Source organism: Palaemon carinicauda, chromosome 11, assembly GCF_036898095.1.
Source record: "Palaemon carinicauda isolate YSFRI2023 chromosome 11, ASM3689809v2, whole genome shotgun sequence".
Classification (NCBI taxonomy): domain Eukaryota; kingdom Metazoa; phylum Arthropoda; class Malacostraca; order Decapoda; family Palaemonidae; genus Palaemon; species Palaemon carinicauda.
The window spans coordinates 59,829,804-59,839,803 of record NC_090735.1 but is presented as its reverse complement, the minus strand read 5'-3'; positions in this window follow the sequence as shown (position 1 = coordinate 59,839,803).

Below are 10,000 nucleotides of genomic sequence, written 5' to 3'. Positions count from 1 at the left end.
GAAAATAGATATATATTTTCCCATTAGTTACTTAACCATTTCATGTTTTTCATTTGTCTTTACATCATTTTGAGATCATTTAACCGTACCATTTATCATTATATTTCATTCTTCAGTTTCTTGTCTATTACCAGGCACATATGTATTCCATATTTTAGTATAAAAAGACTAGTTTTCCTGTGACAGCTATAATACATATTTCATGCTCATCACTGTCAGCTTCCGTGATTTCTTCACACTCATACACACACACATACACACACATATATATGTATATATATATATATATATATATATATATATATATATATATATATATATATATATATATGTATATATATACATATATATATATATATATATATATATATATATATATATATATATATATATTATGTGTGTGTGTGTGTGTGTGTGAGTGTGTTGGTGTATTCTTAAATCAAATAGACATGTGCTACTTATTTTTGTCTCAAAAACACTTTAAATAGGTTAACATGTCCTTTTAGATAACTGTCTCCCTTTCTGCCGGGATAGAGGATCACAACATATTATTTAGTCATTTAATCTAAAAGGGCATCTGTATTACATAACGCTCAAAGTGTTATCTCTGCTCTTTCCCTTGCCTAACTCCAATTACTTTTTATGGAAGATCATATTACCCTTCTGATGGTTATAGGCTGAACTGAGTGTTATCGGGGGCATGCGTGCATTGTCCCCATGATCCCATTTCCTAATAGAACTCTAATGAGAGAGAGAGAGAGAGAGAGAGAGAGAGAGAGAGAGAGAGAGAGAGAGAGAGAGAGAGAGAGAGAGAGAGAGAATATATATAAATATATATATATATATATATATATATATATATATATATATATATATATATATATATATTATATATACACATAATATCTATATAATATATATATATATATATATATATATATATATATATATATATATATATATATATATTTACATATATATACATACATATATATATATATATATATATATATATATATATATATATATATATATATATAATATATCTATATCTATCTATCTATATATATATATATATATATATATAAATATATATATATATATATATATATATATATATAGATAGATAGATAGATAGATAGAAAAATATAAATATATATATCATCATCATCATCATCAGCCGTTACTAATCCACTTCAGATGAAGGGACCTCAGACTTGTCCTTCCCACTTGCGTCTGTTTATGATCTTTCTATGCCAGTCAACACCCGCAAACTTTCTTAGTTCGTCAATCCACGGTCTTCTCTTCCTTCCCCTGCTTATTTTTCAAATTTTTAGGGACCCATTCTGCTACTCCTTAATTTACATCTATTATCTGTCATTCTCATTATATGTCTTGCTCCTCTTTTTCTTACATGTTGTTAGAATATCCTCAACTCGTTGCTCTTGTGCTGTCTCCTAGGTGTTATTCCCATCAATATTCCTTCCATAGCCGTTTGAGTTGTAATTAGCTTATGTTCTCAGGCTTCAGTAAGGCTCCAGTCATCTGATGCATTAGTTGAAATTTATAGGACCATCTTATTAAATACTTCCCATTTTAGAGAAAGTGACAATTACTTTTCATAATCTCATATTATTTACCAAAAGCTCTTCATCCTATGTTTACCCTTATTAACAATCTCTAGAGAGTCATCCATAACTCATTATTTGTTGTCTCTGCAATTTCACTAAATAATATCTTAGTTTTATTCATATTAATTTTCAGCCATACATTCCTGCTTTTTCTATTCAAATCTTCTATCATCTTTTGCAATTCCTCCCATGACTAACTAAGCACAATCATGTCATGTGCAATTCTCGAGTTGTTAAGGTATTACCCAATTAATATTGATTCTTTACATTTCCCTAATTTAGATATTTAAAAACTACTACTAGGCATGCTGTGAATAATTTAGGAGAATGGGGTCTCCTTGTCTAATTCCTTTCTCGATCGGAATTTTCTCACTATCTTTATGTAGTTTCAAGATTGCTGTACTTCCTGTATAGATATCTTCAAGTGTTCTAACATAAGAATAATTTATTCCCTGGCTGTGAAGGACTTTCATTGCTGGTGAAGTTTTAACAGAATCAAAAGCTTTCTTACAGCTTATAAATGCCATATATGGTGGGTTTGTACTTGATTGATTTCTCTTTTATCTGGTTAATTACAAGGATATTGTCAGTTGTTGAATAATCACTTCTGAAGCCTGCCCCGGTCTCTTGGTTGAATAAAGTCTAGCTGTGTTTCTATTCAGCCTTACTATGACCTTTGTAAATATTTTGTATATTACGGAGAGTAAACTTATTGTGCAATAATTTTTCAGGTCTTTTGTGTCTCCCTTTTTGTGAATTGTTAGGCCATCTTCTCCTGGTGTTTAGCATCTTTTTGTGACTTTTAATCTTTTTTTTTTTTTTTTTTTTTTTTTTTTTTTTTTTTTTTTTTTTTTTTACTGCTACGTTTGGTACTGGCTCAGGTGTTTCATTATCTATATTGGCAAAGTTATTTCTTATATCACTTTGGTATAGCATTGTATAGAGATCTCCTGCCATTTTGATGACTCCATCTCTATTATTGATATTTCTCTTTCCATTCTTTAAAGCAAACATCTGATGGCGCCTTGTTCCAAGTCTTCTTTTCATCAATTTTATGCTTCTTCCTTTCCTCAGTGTTTTCTCAAATTTGATCTGACTGCGTTTACGAATATCCTGGATTTTTAATATGGATAGTTTTTGGATAGTTCTACTACTTCCGTTTCATCTCTCTCGGATTTTACCCTCATTTCCAATCTTTTTGTTATTAGGCTTCTTGTGTTTTCTGATAGTTTTCCTTGATCTTTGTTTAGCAACTTTTCCACCTGTCTCTTGTGCTGATTCCAACGAAATTATAGTAAATAAATATCTCCAATGGCTGTTGTGGTTCACAGAAATAAGGAAAGTGATGCATTATTACATTAAAAGTCAGGAAGATACATTCATTAGGATGTTATTGGTTGTCAATAGACATAAAATTAACAATGTCACCTTGGTATTGTTTACAGCTTCATGTTTGAATCACTTAATCCATTCTTTGTTCTGTGTTAAAGAGGAGCATTTCCTGTACCAAAGGATCCCAAAGTTATGAAAAAACTCCCCACCCCTATTAAAAACTGTTTTTCCATTTGGGTTAATGTAGCTTCTATTTGCGGAAATAGTACAAGGGAAAGAATGCGTCCCTTAAATGACCCACTCAGTGTTAGATTAAAACGAATTTCTTCCGTCATTGTCTCAAGTAATTGATGCCAAATTACATATGACACATGTCGTGCCTGTCATCGTAGAATGATTTGATCCTTTTAAGTTGTGCACTTCCGCAAAGATCAAGACAAAGGGTCAACAACAACAACAGCATCAACAATGACAATTTATTTTGATAGATAAAAGGAATATTGATGTTATTCATTCAATCCTGGGATTTAATTATCACTGTATCCATAGTATTTTATGTAAATGTGTTACTATTCTTTATAGAAAAACTGACTACTTAGTGTTAAGCCAGTTACTATTTGAGATTATTTATATCTTGATATAGATTAGATTGGTTGAGATGATGTATCTGTAGTTTTGATATCACTGTACTGTATATAAACTGTACTAAAATTTCGTGTCATTTGAAAATTAATGCCATGATTATACTGATGAAGAAGAAAATCTTGATCCATATATGACTGATTGATTGATTCATTTGGATTCCTTTTTTGTTTCATCCTACATCTGTTGTGATGCTTCCTATAGAACAACAACAACAACAACAAATGCAATTGTTTCTAGTTCACAGTAAGACAAGGGCCTCAGTCATGTCCTTATTCATATCTGGGGTATGGCAAGTATTCATCACTACGCTGGCCTCTACGGATTGGTGATGGTGAGAAGCTTTAATCCGATCATTCACAGCAAACCAACCTAGTAAGGCGATACACAAACTCTCTCACCACGTTAATGTATCCCTACTTGTATCCATTTAAATAATCTCTGTGATTTACATACGTTAAACCATATATTCCTATCTATCTTATCCACCTTCTATAATTTCATTTTAGTTTGCATTGGAAACGGAGAGGTTTAATCTAGCAAAAACCTACAGAACACTTGATTAATATTCAGAGAGTCTTTGTTCTTCAAACATTACGAACTAGAAATCTAATCAAGATTTATAAAGACTCAATTATGTTACCTAAATATACGCAGCCGTAGATGGTCCTCTTTTACACGAGAAAGATTCAATTAAAGCTTCAAGTGAAGGACAGGTCAAAGATTTTCACTTCTTCATCTTTACAGAAAGATGAATTTCGCTTAAAAAATAGATAGATTATTCTTCCTTTATTTTTGAGTTGTCGAATGCCATTTAAATAACCGAAGCGTTAAATATTCTTAACATCAACAAAAACAACAACAACAAATGCTCTGTAAGAGTCGAGCTAGACTCATTATGGTGGTAAATCTCCTCCTTTTAATAATAATAATAATAATAATAATAATAATGATAATAATAATAATAATAGTTGTCCACTGCAGGATAAAGGCTTCAGACATGTCAGTTTATGTCTGGGGTATGGACAGTTTTCTTCCCGACGCCGATTGGTGATGGTGGGAAATTATCGTCTGAACGCTCACAACAAACCAACCTAGTATAGATGACCCAGACTAGTACAGCTTTGCTGATCATGGCGATACACAAACCCTTCACCACATTAAGGTATCGCCTCAGGATAGATATTCTCATTTAGGATTAATGGGAGATTAATAACAATCCCCCACGCCTCGTAACATAATCAATAAAAAATGATATTAAAAAGAAATAGATTGTAATACACCATCGTCTTTACTCGACTGTAAACAGGAAGTGGGCTATCAAAACAAACAGGGAGAACGTAGCTTTAAATGCCTTATTGATAACGATTGTTCTCGTATATAATTGGTGTCACAGCTGTCGCCGACAAAAACCGTCCTTATGAAGTAATTAAGTTGCACAGTTATTCGATCAAAGTGCCGTTGTCAAGATTATTCTTTATATGTCACTACACGAGAAGAGGAAGTGAGATAAGCATGACGTGCATTAGATGAATTTTAACGGATGTTTGATGACTTTCGGAGAAATGATACTGTAATCTTTGGAGAAATGACATTATGATTCCGTGGGGAATCGAGAATGATTCTTGGGTGTTTAGAATCTTGCAAGTCCTTTATAATATATTACTTGTTATCTACACAACACATAATTATAATGGCACTATTTTTTATTGTATGGTTTTGTAAATCTCGCATTAGTCTTGCAAGTATTTTACAATTTATTAGTTACCTATTGATATAGAATCATAAAAAACTACAATTTATTTGTTACGTATTGATATAGAATCATGCCAAAACTTCAATTTATTAGTTACCTATTGATATAGAATCATAAACTACAATTTATTAGTTACGTATTGGTATATAATCATAAAAAACTACAATTTACTAGTTATCTATTGATATAGAATCATAAAAAACAACAATTTTCTAGTTACCTATTGCTATAGAATCATAAAAAAATACAATGTACTAGTTACCTATTGATATAGAATCATGCAAAAACTACAATTTATTAGTTACCTATTGATATAAAATCATGCAAAATCTACAATTTACTAGTTACCTATTGATATAGAATCATAAAAAACTACAATTTATTAGTTACCTATTGATATAGAATCATGCAGAAACTACAATTTACTAGTTACCTATTGATATAGAATCATGCAGAAACTACAATTTACTAGTTACCTATTGATATAGAATCATAAAAACTACAATTTACTAGTTACCTATTGATATAGAATCATGCAAAAACTACAATTTACTAGTTACCTATTGATAACGAATCATAAAAAACTACAATTTACTAGTTACCTATTGATATAGAATCATGCAGAAACTACAATTTACTAGTTACCTATTGATATAGAATCATAAAAACTACAATTTACTAGTTACCTATTGATATAGAATCATAAAAACTACAATTTACTAGTTACCTATTGATATAGAATCATGCAAAAACTACAATTTACTAGTTACCTATTGATATAGAATCATGCAAAAACTACAATTTACTAGTTACCTATTGATGACGAATCATAAAACACTACAATTTACTAGTTACCTATTGATATAGAATCAAGCAAAATTTACAATTTATTAGTTACCTATTGATGTAGAATTATACAAAAACTACAATTTACTAGTTACCTATTGATATAGAATCATAAAAAACTACAATTTACTAGTTACCTATTGATATAGAATCATAAAAAACTACAATTTACTAGTTACCTATTGATATAGAATCATAAAAAACTACAATTTACTTGTTACCTATTGATATAGAATCATGCAAAAACTACAATTTATTAGTTACGTATTGATATAGAATCATGCAAAAACTACAATTTACTAGTTACCTATTGATATAGAATCATAAAAAACTACAATTTACTAGTTACCTATTAATATAGAATCATGCAAAAACTATAATTTATTAGTTACCTATTGATATAGAATCATGCAAAAACTACAATTTATTAGTTACCTATTGATATAGAATCATAAAAAACTACAATTTACTAGTTACCTATTGATATAGAATCATAAAAAACTACGATTTACTAGTTACCTATTGATATAGAATCATGAAAAACTACAATTTACTTGTTACCTATTGATATAGAATCATGAAAAACTACAATTTACTTGTTACCTATTGATATAGAATCATGAAAAACTACAATTTACTTGTTACCTATTGATATAGAATCATACAAAAACTACAATTTATTAGTTACCTATTGATATAGAATCATGCAAAAACTACAATTTACTAGTTACCTATTGATATAGAATCATAAAAAACTACAATTTACTTGTTACCTATTGATATAGAATCATAAAAAACTACAATTTATTAGTTACCTATTGATATAGAATCATGCAAAAACTACAATTTACTAGTTACCTATTGATATAGAATCATAAAAAACTACAATTTACTAGTTACCTATTGATATAGAATCATAAAAAACTACAATTTACCAGTTACCTATTGATATAAAATCATAAAAAACTACAATTTACTTGTTACCTATTGATATAGAATCATGCAAAAACTACAATTTATTAGTTACCTATTGATATAGAATCATGCAAAAACTACAATTTACTAGTTACCTATTGATATAGAATCATAAAAAACTACAATTTACTACTTACCTATTAATATAGAATCATGCAATAACTACATTTTATTAGTTACCTATTGATATAGAATCATGCAAAAACTACAATTTATTAGTTACCTATTGATATAGAATCATGCAAAAACAACAATTTACTAGTTGCCCATTGATATAGAATCATGCAAAAACTACAATTTACTAGTTACCTATTGATAACGAATCATAAAAAACTACAATTTACTAGTTACCTTTTGATATAGAATCATGCAAAAACTACAATTTACTAGTTACCTATTGATGACGAATCATAAAACACTACAATTTACTAGTTACCTATTGATATAGAATCAAGCAAAATTTACAATTTATTAGTTACCTATTGATGTAGAATTATACAAAAACTACAATTTACTAGTTACCTATTGATATAGAATCATAAAAAACTACAATTTACTTGTTACCTATTGATATAGAATCATGCAAAAACTACAATTTATTAGTTACCTATTGATATAGAATCATGCAAAAACTACAATTTGCTAGTTACCTATTGATATAGAATCATAAAAAACTACAATTTACTACTTACCTATTAATATAGAATCATGCAATAACTACATTTTATTAGTTACCTATTGATATAGAATCATGCAAAAACTACAATTTATTAGTTACCTATTGATATAGAATCATGCAAAAACAACAATTTACTAGTTGCCCATTGATATAGAATCATAAAAAAACTACAATTTACTAGTTACCTATTAATATAGAATCATGCAAAAACTACAATTTATTACTTACCCATTGATATAGAATCATGCAAAAACTACAATTTATTAGTTACCTATTGATATAGAATCATAAAAAACAACAAATTACTAGTTACCTATTGATATAGAATCATGCAAAAACTACAATTTACTAGTTACCTATTGATATAGAATCATAAAAAACTACAATTTACTTGTTACCTATTGATATAGAATCATAAAAAACTACAATTTACTAGTTACCTATTGATATAGAATCATAAAAAACTACAATTTACTTGTTACCTATTGATATAGAATCATGCAAAAACTACAATTTATTAGTTACCTATTGATATAGAATCATGCAAAAAGTACAATTTATTAGTTACCTATTGATAGAGATTCATGCAAAAACTACAATTTATTAGTTACCTATTGATAGAGATTCTTACAAAAACTACAATTTATTAGTTACCTATTGATAGAGATTCTTACAAAAACTACAATTTATTAGTTACCTATTGATAGAGATTCATGCAAAAACTACAATTTATTAGTTACCTATTGATAGAAATTCTTACAAAAACTACAATTTATTAGGTACCTATTGATAGAGATTCTTACAAAAACTACAATTTATTAGTTACCTATTGATAGAGATTCATGCAAAAACTACAATTTATTAGTTACCTATTGATTGAGATTCTTGCAAAAACTACAATTTATTAGTTACATATTGATAGAGATTCTTACAAAAACTACAATTTATTAGTTACCTATTGATAGAGATTGATGCAAAAACTACAATTTATTAGTTACCTATTGATAGAGATTCTTACAAAAACTACAATTTATTAGTTACCTATTGATAGAGATTCTTACACAAACTACAATTTATTAGTTACCTATTGATAGAGATTCTTACAAAAACTACAATTTATTAGTTACCTATTGATAGAGATTCATGCAAAAACTACAATTTATTAGTTACCTATTGATAGAGATTCTTGCAAAAACTACAATTCATTAGTTACCTATTGATAGAGATTCTTGCAAAAACTACAATTTATTAGTTACCTATTGATAGAGATTCTTACACAAACTACAATTTATTAGTTACCTATTGATAGAGATTCTTACACAAACTACAATTTATTAGTTACCTATTGATAGAGATTCTTACAAAAACTACAATTTATTAGTTACCTATTGATAGAGATTCTTACACAAACTACAATTTATTAGTTACCTATTGATAGAGATTCTTACAAAAACTACAATTTATTAGTTACCTATTGATAGAGATTCATGCAAAAACTACAATTTATTAGTTACCTATTGATAGAGATTCTTACAAAAACTACAATTTATTAGTTACCTATTGATACAGATTCTTACACAAACTACAATTTATTAGTTACCTATTGATAGAAATTTTTACAAAAACTACAATTTATTAGGTACCTATTGATAGAGAATCATACAAAAACTACAATTTATTAGTTACCTATTGATAGAGATTCTTACACAAACTACAATTTATTAGTTACCTATTGATAGAGATTCTTACAAAAACTACAATTTATTAGTTACCTATTGATAGAGATTCTTACACAAACTACAATTTATTAGTTACCTATTGATAGAGATTCTTACAAAAACTACAATTTATTAGTTACCTATTGATAGAGATTCTTGCAAAAACTACAATTTATTAGTTACCTATTGATAGAGATTCTTACAAAAACTACAATTTATTAGTTACCTATTGATAGAGATTCTTACACAAACTACAATTTATTAGTTACCTATTGATAGAGATTCTTACAAAAACTACAATTTATTAGTTACCTATTGATAGAGATTTATGCAAAAACTACAATTTATTAGTTACCTATTGATAGAGATTCTTGCAAAAACTACAATTTATTAGTTACCTATTGATAGAGATTCTTGCAAA